Consider the following 15,761-nt stretch of genomic DNA (forward strand, 5'->3'; position numbering starts at 1 on the left):
TATGTGTTATTCTCTATTTTAGGAGAAGACGGTAGCAGTTTACTTTGTTTCACATTGAAATGTAATTGAGACAACCACAGATAAAGTGGGGCAAATAAGTATTTAGTCAACCACTAATTGTGCATGTTCTCCCACTTGAAAAGATTAGAGAGGCCTGTAATTGTCTAGCCTGGCACGGCCACACTGTTCTCCCTGTATTTTTCAAACACTGAGAGAAAAATCTGGGAACCATCCCATTAACGGCCTCTCGAGCAGGTACAAAATCAATCGACAAATCAGATTTGTTTATTTGCGTGACGTGTTCTTAACGAGCAACGTCACTCTTGCGCGTCGGAAGTCGTCTTCACAACAACACAGACGGTGAACAGGAGAGCCGAGAATATGTTCCAATCCACGGTAAAATCAGTTTTAAATTACCAAAAACACATCGACACGAGTCATTGACAACAGTCTGTCTCGCGCTAGCCATGTCGAATAAACTCCGCTCTCCTCGTATGTTTCCTTTCGCGCGAAAGTCCCTCGTCCTGCCCTCGTCGTTTTACTAACGTCACGTCTGCCCGTCGCTGATTGGTCCACTCCGCTGTCTGTTTGCTATGGCTTGCTCCGCCCTGGAAATTGTATCCGCGTGAATGGTGGCCAGACTCAATAGCTGGAACAGCGGTGAGTCTGGTGTACCAGACAAGTAATTGTCAACATGGGTAAACCTCAACCATGAGAGACAGAATGTGGAAAAAAAACCCAGAAAATAACATTGTTTGATTTTTAAAGAATTTATTTGCAAATCATGGTGGAAAATAAGTATTTGGTCAATACCAAAAGTTCATCTCAATACTTTGTTATGTACCCTTTGTTGGCAATAACGGAGGCCAACGTTTTCTGTAACTCTTCACAAGCTTTTCACACACTGTTGCTGGTATTTTGGCCCATTCCTCCATGCAGATCTCCTCTAGAGCAGTGATGTTTTGGGGCTGTCGTTGGGCAACCCGGACTTTCAACTGCCTCCACAGATTTTGTATGTTGGTTGAGATCTCCAGGACCTTGAAATGCTTCTTACGAAGCCACTCCTTTGTTGCCCTGGCTGTGTGTTTGGGATCATTGTCATGCTGAAAGACCCAGCCAAGTCTCATCTTCAATGCCCATGCTGATGGAAGGAGATTTTCACTCAAAATCTCTCGACACATGGCCCCATTCATTCTTTCCAGATCAGATGTCCTGGTCCCTTTGGAGAAAAACACCCCCAAAGCATGATGTTTCCACTCCCATGCATCACAGTGGGTATGGTGTTCTTCAGATGCAATTCAGTATTCTTTCTCCTCCAAACACGAGAACTTGTGTTTCTACCAAAAAGTTATATTTTGGTTTCATCTGACCATAACACATTCTACCAGTCCTCTTCTGGATCATTCAAATGCTCTCCAGCGAACCGCAGACGGGCCTGGAAGCAGGGGTCGTGTTAGTCCGAATATTTTCCGTCGTTGACCGTTTTTTTACAACAATGACGGAAAAAACTGAAGTCCATCTGTCATTTTGACAGGTTGCAATTCACACCCCAGACCACAGGGTGGCGATTGAGCATATTAATTAGCTATTGTCTCTCTTGATGCATGACGTCGTTGGCCTTACTCGGAAAAATGTCAAGGCAACTGAGTGTCCGAAGTTTCTTCAAAAAGCCCCAAAACGACGATGGTGTTGATAAAAGAGGTGAAAAAAGAGGGACTGATGCAGTGAAGGATGACAACGAATCAAGTGAATCGCTGGCTCACTCCTCACTGTGGCGAGCAGTTGAAAACGCGGCCAATTACCAAGAAGGGCAGAATTGGTAACACGGTGAAAGCGGCATAAAGCCAAAAAAGCGGACCAGACTAGCCAGAGCCTGAAATTATTTCAAGGAAAATATGGAGGGTGCCACCACTGTGTGTACTCTTTCTGCTAGGCTGAGCTCGCATACCACGGTAGCACGTCGGCTATGAACGAACACTTGACGCGCCGTCACCCAGGTGTATTTCGGAAGACAACAGGAAACAACAAGCTAGCGGATTGTAAGTCCATACAACTTTCTAACGATTTTTAAAAAAATTGGAAGTTGCCTTTATGTGCGTCGTATCAACATGCATTTTTATTTAATAATAATAATAATAATTAAAAAAAAAAAAAAAAATATATATATATATATATATATATAATGGAATTGTATAATATTTTATTATTATTAAATGTATTAGGATCATGGAAGGTCCCACTTGGGGGGAAAAAGAAAATATATATATATCCTGTATATATATAATATAATAAAAATATATATGGAAACAGTACTGGCCTGTTTACTGTAATCCATAACTACACAAATGTTAGTTACTTTATATTATAAAGTATTATTGTATTATTGTGTAAATACATATAGTGACTACATCAAGATATAGTCATTTAAAAAATTTAAGTGACGGGTAAAAATAGATTATGACTGGATTTTTATGACCCTGTCAGTCAAAATGACAGACAACGAAAAAGCCTAGCGCAACCTCTGCCTGGAAGTGTACTTTCTTCAGCAGGGGGACACGTCTGGCAGTGCAGGATTTCAGTCCCTGGCGGCGCATTGTGTTACTGATAGTAGCCTTTGTTACTGTGGTCCCAGCTCTCTGTAGGTCATTCACTAGGTCCCCCGTGTGGTTCTGGGATTTTTGCTCACCATTCTTGTTATCGTTTTGACGCCACGGGGTGAGATCTTGCATTGAGCCCTAGATCGAGGGAGATTATCAGTGGTCTTGTATGTCTTCCATTTTCTAATAATTGCTCCCACAGTTGATTTCTTTACACCAAGCGTTTTACCCATTGCAGATTCAGTCTTCCCAGCCTGGTGCAACAATTTTGTCTCTGGTGTCCTTCGACAGCTCTTTGGTCTTGGCCATAGTGGAGTTTGGTGTGTGACTGACTGAGGTTGTGGACAGGTGTCTTTTATACCGGTAATGAGTTAAAACGGATGCCATTAATACAGGTAACGAGTGGAGCCTCATTAGACCTCGTTAGAAGAAATTAGACCTCTTTGACAGTCAGAAATCTTGCTTGTTTGTGGGTGACCAAATACTTATTTTCCACTCTAATTTGGAAATAAATTCTTTAAAAATCAAACTGTGATTTCCTGGGTTTTTCCCACATTCTCTGTCTCATGGTTGAGGTTTACCCATGTTGACAATTACAGGCCTCTCTAATCTTTTCAAGTAGGAGAACTTGCACAATTGGTGGTTGACTAAATAGGCCGTCAGGTCACCTACCTTTTCTTTCAGTTTCGCTCCGCTACCAGGGGCACTAAATAATTTCTTCTTCATAAAACAGATTTATTAGTTCTAAGTAAGAATCTGTGGAGTTCACCCTCTGAAAACGTGTCAATTTTTTGTTCACGGTGTTGAAACCCCGGGAGTATTTTGCGTTGAGGCGCATTGATCTCTGGTGTTCGCGTAGTGCCATTAGGTCGGGAGTGGTGTGATTTTGGTCACATGAGCCAATCAGGTAGCCGCTTTCTCCTCACCATAACAAGAGAGCGAAGACGAGCGAATGGAGAAAAAAGTTAAAAAGAGCGCAGAAAGTGGGAAATAAACGATGCTACATGCGTCTTTTTTCCGTGAAGAATGAGGACGTCTTGGACTTCACTTTTCAACGGTGGAACACGTACAGAACCTGCTTTAAAAAGTGGCTTTGTCTTCACGGCGCTAACAAGGATCTTGCAGGAATATACAAACATTGCGTGGATATGGATTTTGAAAATATTCCTGGCGACGCTGGATTCCACACTACATGCTACCGGCGTTTTACTGATAAACAGAAAGTGTTAAAGGCTAAGAAAAAATTCGCACGTGCTGGGGGAGAGCCATCTGCAGCCGCGAGCCATTCTGACCCCCCTGCGAGTACTAGCGAAGTTGCAAAAGCGTCTGAAACTCCCAGAAAAAAATTCGTTCACGTTCAGGTTTGCCCATCGTTTCTGCTGGCCCTGTCCTTCCAGCCATCTGCATCATTTGTAAAAAAGTGTCAAAGTATGCTCGTTTGGGATCGGAAGGCAAACGGCAGCGGGATCATCTCGCCAAAGCAGACATTGTCGGCAGGTATGTGCCTCACACACACGCGCCCATTTTTATTTACAATATGACCAATATTTATTAATGGACTGAAAATAATTTGTTGTTAATTTTTAAGGCTATAGTTTAGTAAACACGCGAGCTGCTGAATGATTTATCGAGTGAATCCAGCAGTGGTTACCAAACTCGGGTTAGCTGTGCCCCTCACAATAATGGATCACAGCTACATCCCCCACTCCCCACCAACCTCAACAAACCCTTTACTTTTAAATCCGTGATGTGCATATACTGTGAAAAGCGGTGATGTGACTTATTATAATTCTTTTTTGTGTAAAGGCCGGTTGCTGCAGGCAGCAGAGATGAAGAAAGACTCTTCAATCCTTCAACATATCAAAGACAAAGACTGTGTTGCAATGGAGGTGCGATACCATAAATCCTGTTACCGAGATTACACCAGGTTCCTAACCAAGTCAACAGCAGCAGAAACTGCAACGAGGGACGAAGAACTATGAGTTATTACATTGCACTATTCCATTGACACTTTGCTAAAATTACACATTTCAAAGGTAAAGCATTGGTCAACAACATGCCACTTGTATTCTGCTTGCCTTTAGCCAAAGCATTGAAAGCGTTACTCTTTGCACATCCAAAGTATGTGTGTGTTTCAGACAACTCTATGCTGAGAGCTACAAACTCTTTTGTGAACAAGTGGTCCGTCAAAGGATTATCGTTGACAAAGAAGTGCTCAGAATGGACAAGCTAAAAAGGTTGTTCGTGAACACCGTGAAGAACCATGAGGATCTTGATGCTTCAGACTACAGGTAATATATAAATCTTCATACTAAAAATTTTTTTATATAAATTTAGTCTCTAATAAAAAAGGCTTTGAGAGAATGTTTAATTTTGTTCTCTTTGGTGTATTTGTGTGAATGAGAAATATAAGTGCAAGAGTGAATGTGGGTGTGTGTGATGTGAATATGTGTGTCTTGTGCTCATCTTTCCCTTTAACTTTGTTTCAGGTAGGTTTTGCTGAAAAGAAGATTGAAGCGCGATTTCCTCCAGTTGGTTTTTCACACCCCTTTCCAGCGCAACATGTCTGAAATGTTTTTTTTTTTTTTTTGAGACATTATCAACAACAGACAAACTTTTAGACAGGATACCTCAGTCATCGGGTACATCAGCTACCGAATCTACTGAGGTAAGCCAAGAAAGTGACACTGAAAAAATGGGTAGCACAACATCAGGTTGGAAAACCAGCTCTGGGCCCAAGTGTTTGTTCAGCCCTCTTTGGCATCCATACATTCACAGGTTGTGACTCGACCAGGGCCTTTCATGGCAAGGGCAAAACAAAGACATTTTCTCTTGCTTGTCAGCAAGTAGAATACCTGACTGCGTTTACATATCTAAGTAGTAGTTTTAACCTTGACCAGTCTACATTTGAGGCATTGAGCAAATATATGTGCCATCTATATGGCCAGTCAACTGCCAAAAATGTCAACTATGCAAGATACAAGGCATCCTGTATGGCATCGTCAGCTTTGCCAGAACTGTCCATTCCTCCAACAAGTGATGCTCTCTTCCAACACAGCAAAAGGGCAAACTACCAAGCAGCAGTAATGCAACATTCTCTGACTGGTATGATGTGTGCCCCTTCACCAATTGGCAATGGATGGGACATTGAGGATGGTGAATTAACACTAAAATGGATGACTAGAAATCATGCCCCAGGTAGTGTGCTACAGGTAGTCCACTGTGGTTGCAAGATAAGCAAGTGTGAGACTGAAAGATGTTCATGCTTGTCTGCAAAAATGTCTTGTACAGATTTATGCCACTGCCAGAACTGTGAAAATATTTCAAAGGAAACAGAAAGAGGCACATGGGATAATGACACTGATGATAGTGATATTGATGAGTAATCACCCACCATGTAAAATCTGTCCTAAGTTTTGATTCATTATCAAGATGGTACTCTCCATTTTAACCCTTTTAAAACAAAAAAGATGTCTGTATTGCCTTTTCCCAAAACATAGACCTTTGTTCAATTTGACTGCCAAAAAAGATGGATGTTCCAATGAAGTGCCATGGTTTTATTGTGAATGCACATTTGATATATGTAAATATATATATATATATATATATATATATATATATATATTGTGTGAGGCAGGAGTGGGGGTGTAAATGACATGCTGTGACATAATCTGACACTTTAATAAATACTCTTTGTTACAATTATCTGGGCTCTTAATGCATTTATTTTCATCCAGTCCATTTTGCCTTGTTCCAGTTTTGAGGTGCATGGTAGGATTTTCAGCCATTTTTGGCCAATGTGTGCTGCTTCTTGTGTACCTTTCATTACATAGTAGGTTGTGAATTGTTTTCATATATAAAACATAAGCTTTTAGATAAATGTAACATATGTGCTTCATGTGCTGGTGTCACCTCAAGTTGAAGTGATTTTTTTTGCACAGATTTGCTACATTTAATGATCTAAATTCACATATGAGTGTACTAAACCACCAATACTTGTTTCTGATATTAGGTACATGTATGTATGACATTTGAGAAAGATTTTGTGTTGCCAAATTTAATGTAAGACATTTTACACCCAGAAATGGCAGCACCAGATTTTCGTTTTTTGTTATTTCCCTATGTATATATTCCTGGCTTTTGACAAAATTGGTGCAGGGAAACTTTGGGTGAACTTTTAACCCAAAGTTCAGAAGGGTATTATCTATCAAAAAATGCATTGAACAAGTAGTGCCCAGAAAGTGGAACGAAACTCATTTTCTAGGCACTTTTTCAGGGTCCACCCCAAGGCCTATAAATATAGTACTTATTTGCCCCACTGTAAAGACAAGTTTTGTCGCATTCATCTGTGTTCCACGCCTTGTCACAAGTACAACCAAGTTCTCTGACCACAAAAGAGCTTCTGCTTTGACTTAAGAAAACAATATTGTGCACAGATAAGCACACACCCACACGCATAGACACATGCACAGATAAATGATGATGCTACATTGCAGCAAACACCACTGCAAAAAATAGAACCTAATACTCAGTGTCATCGCAGAGTAGTTGAGTGTGGGGTTTAACCACACCAAGCTCTTATTGTTAACCTACATAGAGAACATTCCAAAGTACCTGGACCTCAATAACTAACTTTAAAACACAGAACTACTGTTCTAAATGCACAATACCGAATCATAGACTTCATGGTGATTAATGGGGGGACTGCATTGTTGGCGTGGCCATCAAAGCTGAATGAGTAGAATCACAAAGAGCTTTTTCCGTTTAAAATTCTTGTGAATAAATGCTTAAATCCCTGAATTCTTACTAGCTATGGACGTTAAACAGTCTCGATTTTTGGTTAAAAGCAAAAAAAAAAAAAAAAAAAAAAAAACATGCAGTTAGCATTTATTTTACGTAAATATTGTGAACTATGATGCTAGTCGGTAAGCAAATGTAGTGGCCCCCTTATGAAAACAGAGCCTTTTCAGTTTAAAATTCTTGTGAAAAAATGCTTAAATCTCTAAATTCTTTATAGATAAGGACATTAAACAGTCTCGATTCTTGGTTAAAAGCAAAAAAAAAAAAGTGCAGTTAGAATTTATTTTACGTAAATATTGCAAACTATGACGCCAATGCCGTAGCGCAGGGGTGCCCAAGTCCAGTCCTCGAGAGCCCCTATCCAGCTTGTTTTCCATTTCTCCCTCCTCCAACACACCTGACTCAAATAATAAGGATCATTATCAGGCTCCTGCAGAGCTTGCTGATGAGCTGATCATTTGATTCAGGTGTGTTCAAGAAGGGAGACATGGAAAACAAGCTGGATAGGGGCTCTCGAGGACCGTACTTGGGCACCCCTGCCGTAGCGGCTAATTTCTCCCATTGTTATTTTTCACAACGTTTCAAAATGCATATAAAATATAATAATTACTTTGAATCCTAGAACAAATCACTCCTGATACAATCCTTCCTGTTTGTATGAGGTACAGCTTTCATACTTTTTCAACCTAAATCCGGCATTGGGGAAGTGTTTGGGAATCACTGCGACCGACTTCGACTGACTGAAGCCAAGTGTAGGACGGCCCCCTACTTGAAGGCGTGACGCAGTGTCTGAGGAATGTGTCCTGTCAATATAATTATGAAGTGTATGACCCAATTAGTACCTGACTAACATAGAACACTCAACACCCAAAAAAATTCCCACGATGTCAATCTACTCATGCATCTTCTATAATGCTTACCTGTCTCCTAATTTAATTACAAGGCTGTTATGGTATTGCTGTTTTATAGTTTGCAAGACTGCACAGATTTTATTTAACTGTAACCATTCCATAAAATATTTCTGATCTTGGAAGCTATAAGGCCTTCACGATCAATTACCAAGGCATGTTGATTTGGTAATGATGGTTGATGGTCTGATATTGTGTCCAATAAGTGTTTTTTTACTTTTCCAGTAAATCAGTGAACTTCAATTTATCACGTTACTCTGTCATCTTCCCCATGCAACTAAATCTAATGAAAAATGTGTCTAGCTGTAAGTGGTTCCACTATTACTTTATAAGTATAATCAACCCTACATTGCACAGCATCGCCTTGTCGCAAGTTCAGAAGTTTAACGTTTAACCCCAATGCAGTTTTCATTGCAATTATATACACTTCCTTCTTCCATACATCTTTTCTTCACGGGGCTACTGGCCAATCAGTGTACACACATTCATAGTCATATTCACAGCGAAGGACCCCAGGTAGTTTTTTTTTTATGTGTGGGGATGTGTGTGTGTTTAGGCAAAGTACCCAGAGAAAACTTTGGACAGCAATAAACACAGAAGCTCTGGGCAAATCTGAGTTGTCTGTACATGTCAACAAAGTATTTAACAGTGGGTTTGAACATGTGCCATGATTCTACAGTATACAGTATAAAGTGGGGCAAATAAGTATTTAGGCAACCACTATTTGTGTAAGTTCTCCCACTTGAAAATATTAGAGAGGCCTGTAATTGTCAACATGGGTAAACTTCAACCATGAAAGACAGAATGTGGAAAACCCCCCTGAAAATCACATTGTTTGATTTTTAAAGAATTTATTTGCAAATCATGGTGGAAAAAAAGTATTTGGTCTATACCAAAAGTTAATCTCAATACTTTGTTATGTACCCTTTGTTGGCAATAACGGAGGCCAAACGTTTTCTGTAACCCTTCACAAGCTTTTCACACACTGTTGCTGGTATTTTGGCCCATTCCTCCATGCAGATCTCCTCTAGAGCAGTGATGCTTTGGGGCTGTCGTTGGGCAACATGGACTTTTTTATGGGCCTATTATCATTCCAATGAACAATTAAGCAAATGAGGCACACCTAAAAACTGAAATGCCTGATGCCCTCATGGCAAGTATATTTTCTTTCTTTTTTTTTTCATCAGTAACCTACAATGACACGTTTTTTAACGTATGTCTATTGTAGTACATGTAAAGGCACAATTGATTTTGAGTGGGTGCAGAGTAAATATAGGTAATGCTACCACCTGTTGGTTATATAGCGGAGTTACAGCATTGGTCCAAATGTTGCATCTATGGCGCCCTCTAGTAGTGGATTTGTTGCCAGTGCCAAAGAAAAGCTAGTTAACCCAGGGCCATGGATCAACCGTGTACTAGAAGGAGGGCTCATTTTGAACATTTGCTTGTCTCGTGTGTGCATCAAAAGTCTGCACCTTTATGAAAGTTAACCCCAATCACCACCACACACACTCACACGCAAATTTCACCGACCCAAGTTCAAGTTTGCTGCTCACATTATGGTAACAGCAGTGGGGTTAATGTTACGTGATGCCGGGAGCACCCTGTTTAGTAATAACTTTTGCTTTTCACCGAGCAGAAGAAATCAGAATATCACAGTTCAAGGGCATAGGTTTGCATAGGGACGGTAGGGACAAAACACTACCAATTTTTAAGGATGCTCAAATTGTCCCCACCAACTTTTAAGCAACCTTATTTGCATAATATAATGTGTTCAGTTATATAGGTCATGTAGATTGTCGTTGTTTGTCAGAAATGTTCTTAATTCAAGGATAGATATTGTTCAAAACATTATTTGAAAGCATTTTTTTTCTTGATTTAGGTGAAAAATGACTGACTTTTAGATTTTTGGACTTAATGAGAACAAATGGTAATATTTACTAAAAGTAAGTGGAAGAATCTGACACATTAATCTGTTAACAGGCCTTTAAAATTTAAGGTGAAGAAAATTATTCGACTAGATTTAAGAAACATCAGATTTACACGTTATACTATAAATTTGCAGTGTGAAAGTTAGTATGAGTCAATACAGATATATTTTGCATTTATCATTTAGCCAATCAATTAATTACGTCCATTTACGTGAGAAATGTAGCACTGACCTCTGTTCACAGTCTGTTTGGTCTTATGTCCCGTCCCCAGCAAAAAGTGTACATGCAGGTTGTGCTGTTATATCGTCCCTATCAATACCGAGACCAAACCTATGCCCTAGTCACAGTTCTAAGCCTTGACATAAACTCTGAAATTAGGCTGCTGATACCATTTTTCTGTAGTGCATACAACAGTGACCTGTATGTCATTCATTCATTTTCTGCGTCAGTACAGACCCGTGCGGTCCATAAGACGAGTTAGGCAAATAGCTAGGGGTGTCGCAGCGTCCGAAAGGGTGTCAAGAAAAATGTTCAAATAATATTTGATGACAGCAGTATTCCAAAAATTATATAGGACAATAAAACAAAAGAACAACAAAACATATCGTAATAAGTCTTTAAATAATAATGAAATCATTTTTCTAGTGTGCCCTCTGCCCGTTTCATTGTTTCATTTTGCACTTGCTTAAAAGTGCCAAGGTTAATTAAATAAATACACCATAAAATATGCAAGCAATAATTTCATAGTTCTGTGGTATGGGGGACTAAAAGTGCCATGGATTTAAATGCAAACATTTGTTATTAAAAGTGCCATTAATTCATTAAAATGGCAATTCCGTTCATGTAAAAAATATTCTTTTTTTTTTTTTGTTATCATATATTATTTAATTTATTATTGGATGACCCTGTTTAGTTGCAGTGCTTCATGAATTTATTTTGTTTTTCAACCTCACTCATCAAAGTTAATGGCCGGATTCGCACACCTGATTGAGCCAGATACAGTAGGCTGCTTAAGTTAGGCGCTATTATGGTTATGTCATGCTGGTTTCACAATCAACAGCAACATTTGTTTTTAGCCCCGTCGTGTTAAGTGCAGGGAAAATATAACTCACCCACTGAATCAGTGGGAGGCCTGAGCTTGTTTCGTTGAGACGAGATGGTCCCATCAATGTGTGATGCGAGAGTGAGAGAAGCCAGCTTCACAAAAATACGATGTTAGAAATTGTAGCACGGTTTTCGATACTCTCCTAGCGATGTCAGGATATTCCGGAATGACTTTAATCCAGAACCTCGGTAGAGTTGTTGTCTCAAATGTACGTTTAAGGTCGCCGTCATTTGTGATCTCTACAAATTGATCCTCCTGTTGCACAGACATGCTCGAATCACTCGGTTTATTCACAAACGGGTCACGAATCCACTCCTTTGCAGTTCATGGGTCTTTAGTGATTGGGAAGTAGTGTAGATTTTTTTTTCTTTTAGGTTGTAGGCTCATCTTCTGACTCGTAAGGTGCCCTTTTCCCCGTAAAAAATCTGTCCAAAGACGTCTGTTATACAGTCATTCTAGTGTGGGGGCTAATTATTCCCAGGAACAAGTGTGATTCGCCCACCCTACGTCAGACATTTTTATCGAGGACAAGCGCACATAGATATACAAAATAAGATCTACTGCTTGCAGTCCAATCAGTGTATTTCTATGACGGCATTCCATCCTGTAGTATTATATCTAGAGCAGACAGTGATACTGGTGTGTTAAGGGGCACAGGCCAAAGTTAATTTGGCCACTATGTAGTCGTTAATAAATTATTATTTCTTTTGTGGCCCGGTACCAAATGCGCCACGGACCGGTATCGGTCCGCGGCCCGGCGGTTGGGCACCCCTCGCCTAGTGTACCAAATTGGTCAGGAACGGCCCTGCGTCAGTTATCCCAGCTAACTATGAGAAGTAGGTGGGGTACACCCTTAATTGGTTGCCAGCCAATCGCTGTCCACAACGAGGTCCCCGGAAAATATCCTTTCTGGCATGCGGCGAACATACAAACTCCACACAGGAAGACCTGAGGCCTGGATTGAACCCTCGATCTCACAACTGCGAGACAGACATGCTAACCCATAATCCACTGCTTCATGACCTGCAGCTATTCTGATAAGTTGCATTTGGGTTACACACAATCAATTTATTTATTCATACATTTATCATTTTGGTCGAGACAGTGCATATTAGTGAACAATACATGGGACTCGTGTGTAACCTCACCACACCACATTACAGAAACCAGAGAAAAACAAAAAAATGGCACAATATATAATGCAACAGGATAAATAAAAACATAATTAAGGTTAATAATCATTACATGACTGATTTGCTTATATTCGGTTTTTAACACCATAGTATGTAAAAAAAACCACATCTTAGTTGAATGAAGTGTCATAGACAATCGAATATAATTGTGTAGATTGAATTTGATTAAGAAATTTTCTTGATGTGACTATTGAAAGTGAGAATTGATTCGAGGACCACTCCAAGGTACTTGGTCCTGTTTGAGCTCCTCACAGCTTAAAAAATACATTTGAACTTTTGCTGTAAATAACTACATTGCCTGCATACATTTGTACAGTGTTGTTAATTTTACTTTAAAAAAGTAATTAATTACAGTTACAAATTACTTCTCCCAAAAAGTAATTGCGTTAGTAACTCAGTTACCTGAATGTAAGAGTAATTAGTTACTTGGCAAAGTAACTAGAGATAATTTTCTTTTTTTTTTTCTTTTTTCTAAAAAAAAAAAAAAAATAAATAAATAAAAAACACGTCACGCAATGTGAAGTTTAAAGGGTTTGGGGGACAATTGGCCCTAGCCCAATTCTTTACCCTCCACTTAACTAGACACAAGGGTATTGCGATAACTAGATAGTAACCTTTGCTATGTGTGGAAGTCATTTAAAGTTGTGAATCAACCGTTAAAGTTGTTAAAATTGCTCCTGTTATTGCATTAGTTCCCTTCTGTTTACTTTAAACATGTGTAAATTTTAAAACTGTTTCATCATTTAAAGATAGATTTAAGTTAAGATTTTGCCGATTTAGGAGCATTTTAGATTAAAAAAAAAAAAAAAAAAAGTTACTTAGGTTCGCTAGGAAGGATCTCTACATTAGAGCCTTCCTGAGAGGTCTACTGCTTTAAGATGGCGGCTGTTTACTAACGCATATAGTCCTTAAACCATGTTGCCAATGCAGCTGTGTCTGAAATTTGCATCTAGTTCTATAATATGATATCTACCGTGTCATGTGGGCGTAGTTTGTCGGCTATGGCTACAGTCAGGTATTATTGGAGCCACCTAGCATCGCGGTTGCAACGGCGTCTTCCCCACTGCTGCTCTGCTCTCTCGTCTCCGTGAGTCCGTTTCTCTCAGACTTTTTTTATTTAACCAACTTAGTAACGCATAGTAACGCACGCCTTTCCCGCCTCAGTAACGGTAACGGCGCTGCCAAGATGAGAAAAGTAATTAATTAGATTACTCAACACTGAAAAAAATAACGCCGTTAGTAACGCCGTTATATTCTAACGCCGTTATTAACAACACTGCATTTGTATTTTGATGTTTTGCATGCATTTGGATCATCGGTTATGCACAGAAAGAAAAGAAACTGGTCTTATAATTGAACCTTGCGGGACACCAATGGTACAGTCCTGAAAGGGCGATTTGACACTGTTGACTACAACACACTGCATTCTATTAGTGAGATATGATTTCATCCAGTTCATGGCTTTTTCTGAAAAAATGAAGTGAGTTAGTTTGGGTAGTCAGAGTTTCTGGTTCCTTATATTGCAAAGTCACATCAGTTTCCAAATAAATACAAAGTAAAATACATGTTGTCATGGTATGGTAAGAAATCAAAGGGTATGTAGAGTTGCACCACCATAATAAGACCAAACCATCTTTCTGTCTGGACGCCTACTGTCCCCTGCTGTGAGTTCTCTGTAGTAATGTCAAAGCTAAGCTGACAGACAGACAGACACAATCTGAAAGGCTTAACGGGATGCATTGTTTTACTATTAGATTTACTTTCCAAATATTACTTGGGGAAGTTTGCTTTGATCCCTTATGCCTCTGTTCAAATCCCTTTCATTACTTGAGTATTTGAGTGGGCATCCTTCAGGGCAGGTTGGAAGTGTTTTGAAGGAGGCAATGAAGGGTTAACACAGTTTTTGAAGGTCGTGGGGCCCTCTTGGGGGCACTGCTGTGGCTGGCTGTCTCTCTGGCTTATTAACCCTTCATCATGATTACACTGAACAGGAGGTCGGGGCATAGGAACGACAGCTTGAGGTCTGACAATCTCTTTAAACATAGAGATAGAGAAACAATGACTGGATAAGAGGGCAGATGCTTGGCAGAAGTACAGACTGTCTCAGGTAGAGCTTTAGTTGTGCATGCGCTTCCTTTTTTCTAAACATGGACAACAACAAAGTAAGTTGTTCACTTTGTAACATCAGCCGAGGAACGTATTCACAGACAGAGAATATCCACGCAGACAGACACATTTAGTGAGAAAGGCCCCAGTTGGCATCTAAATCACTTTATTGTGCTAATCAGGTATTAGAGACAGCCATGGCAATTAGTCAAGTCACAAAAGAGATTTGTTTAGGAGAGCAACAGCAAGGTAATGTCATTTTGAATGAGAAACCTCAGGGACCTCGTATCTTGTTCCTATTCTCTTTAAGATGCAAAATCCTTTTACTGGAACTCCCACTACCTACACTAATTCCCCAAATAGAGGCTATGAACTACAGTACTGTAACAGACATCACATTTTCTTATCAGGGCTTCACCTGCCAACTCACTGCTTCAACACAGATTTGCGTAACATATCTGTGTTGTTTCCGGCTGTTGACTTTCAGTTTCCGTTTTTGACTGATGAGCATGAGTTTCTATATTGTGACTTTTATATAATTTCAGTATTGACCCTGTTTTTGTTGCTGACACGTAGCAAGGTATTTGGCAAAAATAACCTTTTCTACGGTTTGCCCTATCATCCACATGCACACGCACATTTTAACAAGTTTTCTTAAAAACGCCATCCAAAGTGAAGATGTGCGAATTATGCATTTGTGGCACCATCATGTGGACACTGATAGGCGAAGATTCAACTGCGGGAACTTTGTCTCTACGTCACACAGGGCCGGCCCAGCCTACACACAGACTATGCAGCTGCTTAGGGCCCTTGAACACTAGGGCGCCCAGATAGGGGGCAATCTGGCAATTGTTTAATTTATATTCTATTTTGTTTATTACAGTTTGCTTTATTTGACTTTTGTGAGTTTTGATACTTGATTACAAGCTTAAAAAATAAAATTTCTTCCTTAACTTCTTTCTTTCCTCTTTTAGAAAAAAGTTTGGCGTTATCTACTGTACTGACAATCATTTGGGGTGAGAAGTTTGAAGAATGCAGTGCAACAAAATCTGATTAATGTACAAAATATGGACATATAGGTTGGATTGCATGTATGGGTTTCACAGTACACTGTGACGAAA

Source organism: Corythoichthys intestinalis, chromosome 3 (assembly GCF_030265065.1).
Source record: "Corythoichthys intestinalis isolate RoL2023-P3 chromosome 3, ASM3026506v1, whole genome shotgun sequence".
NCBI lineage: Eukaryota > Metazoa > Chordata > Actinopteri > Syngnathiformes > Syngnathidae > Corythoichthys > Corythoichthys intestinalis.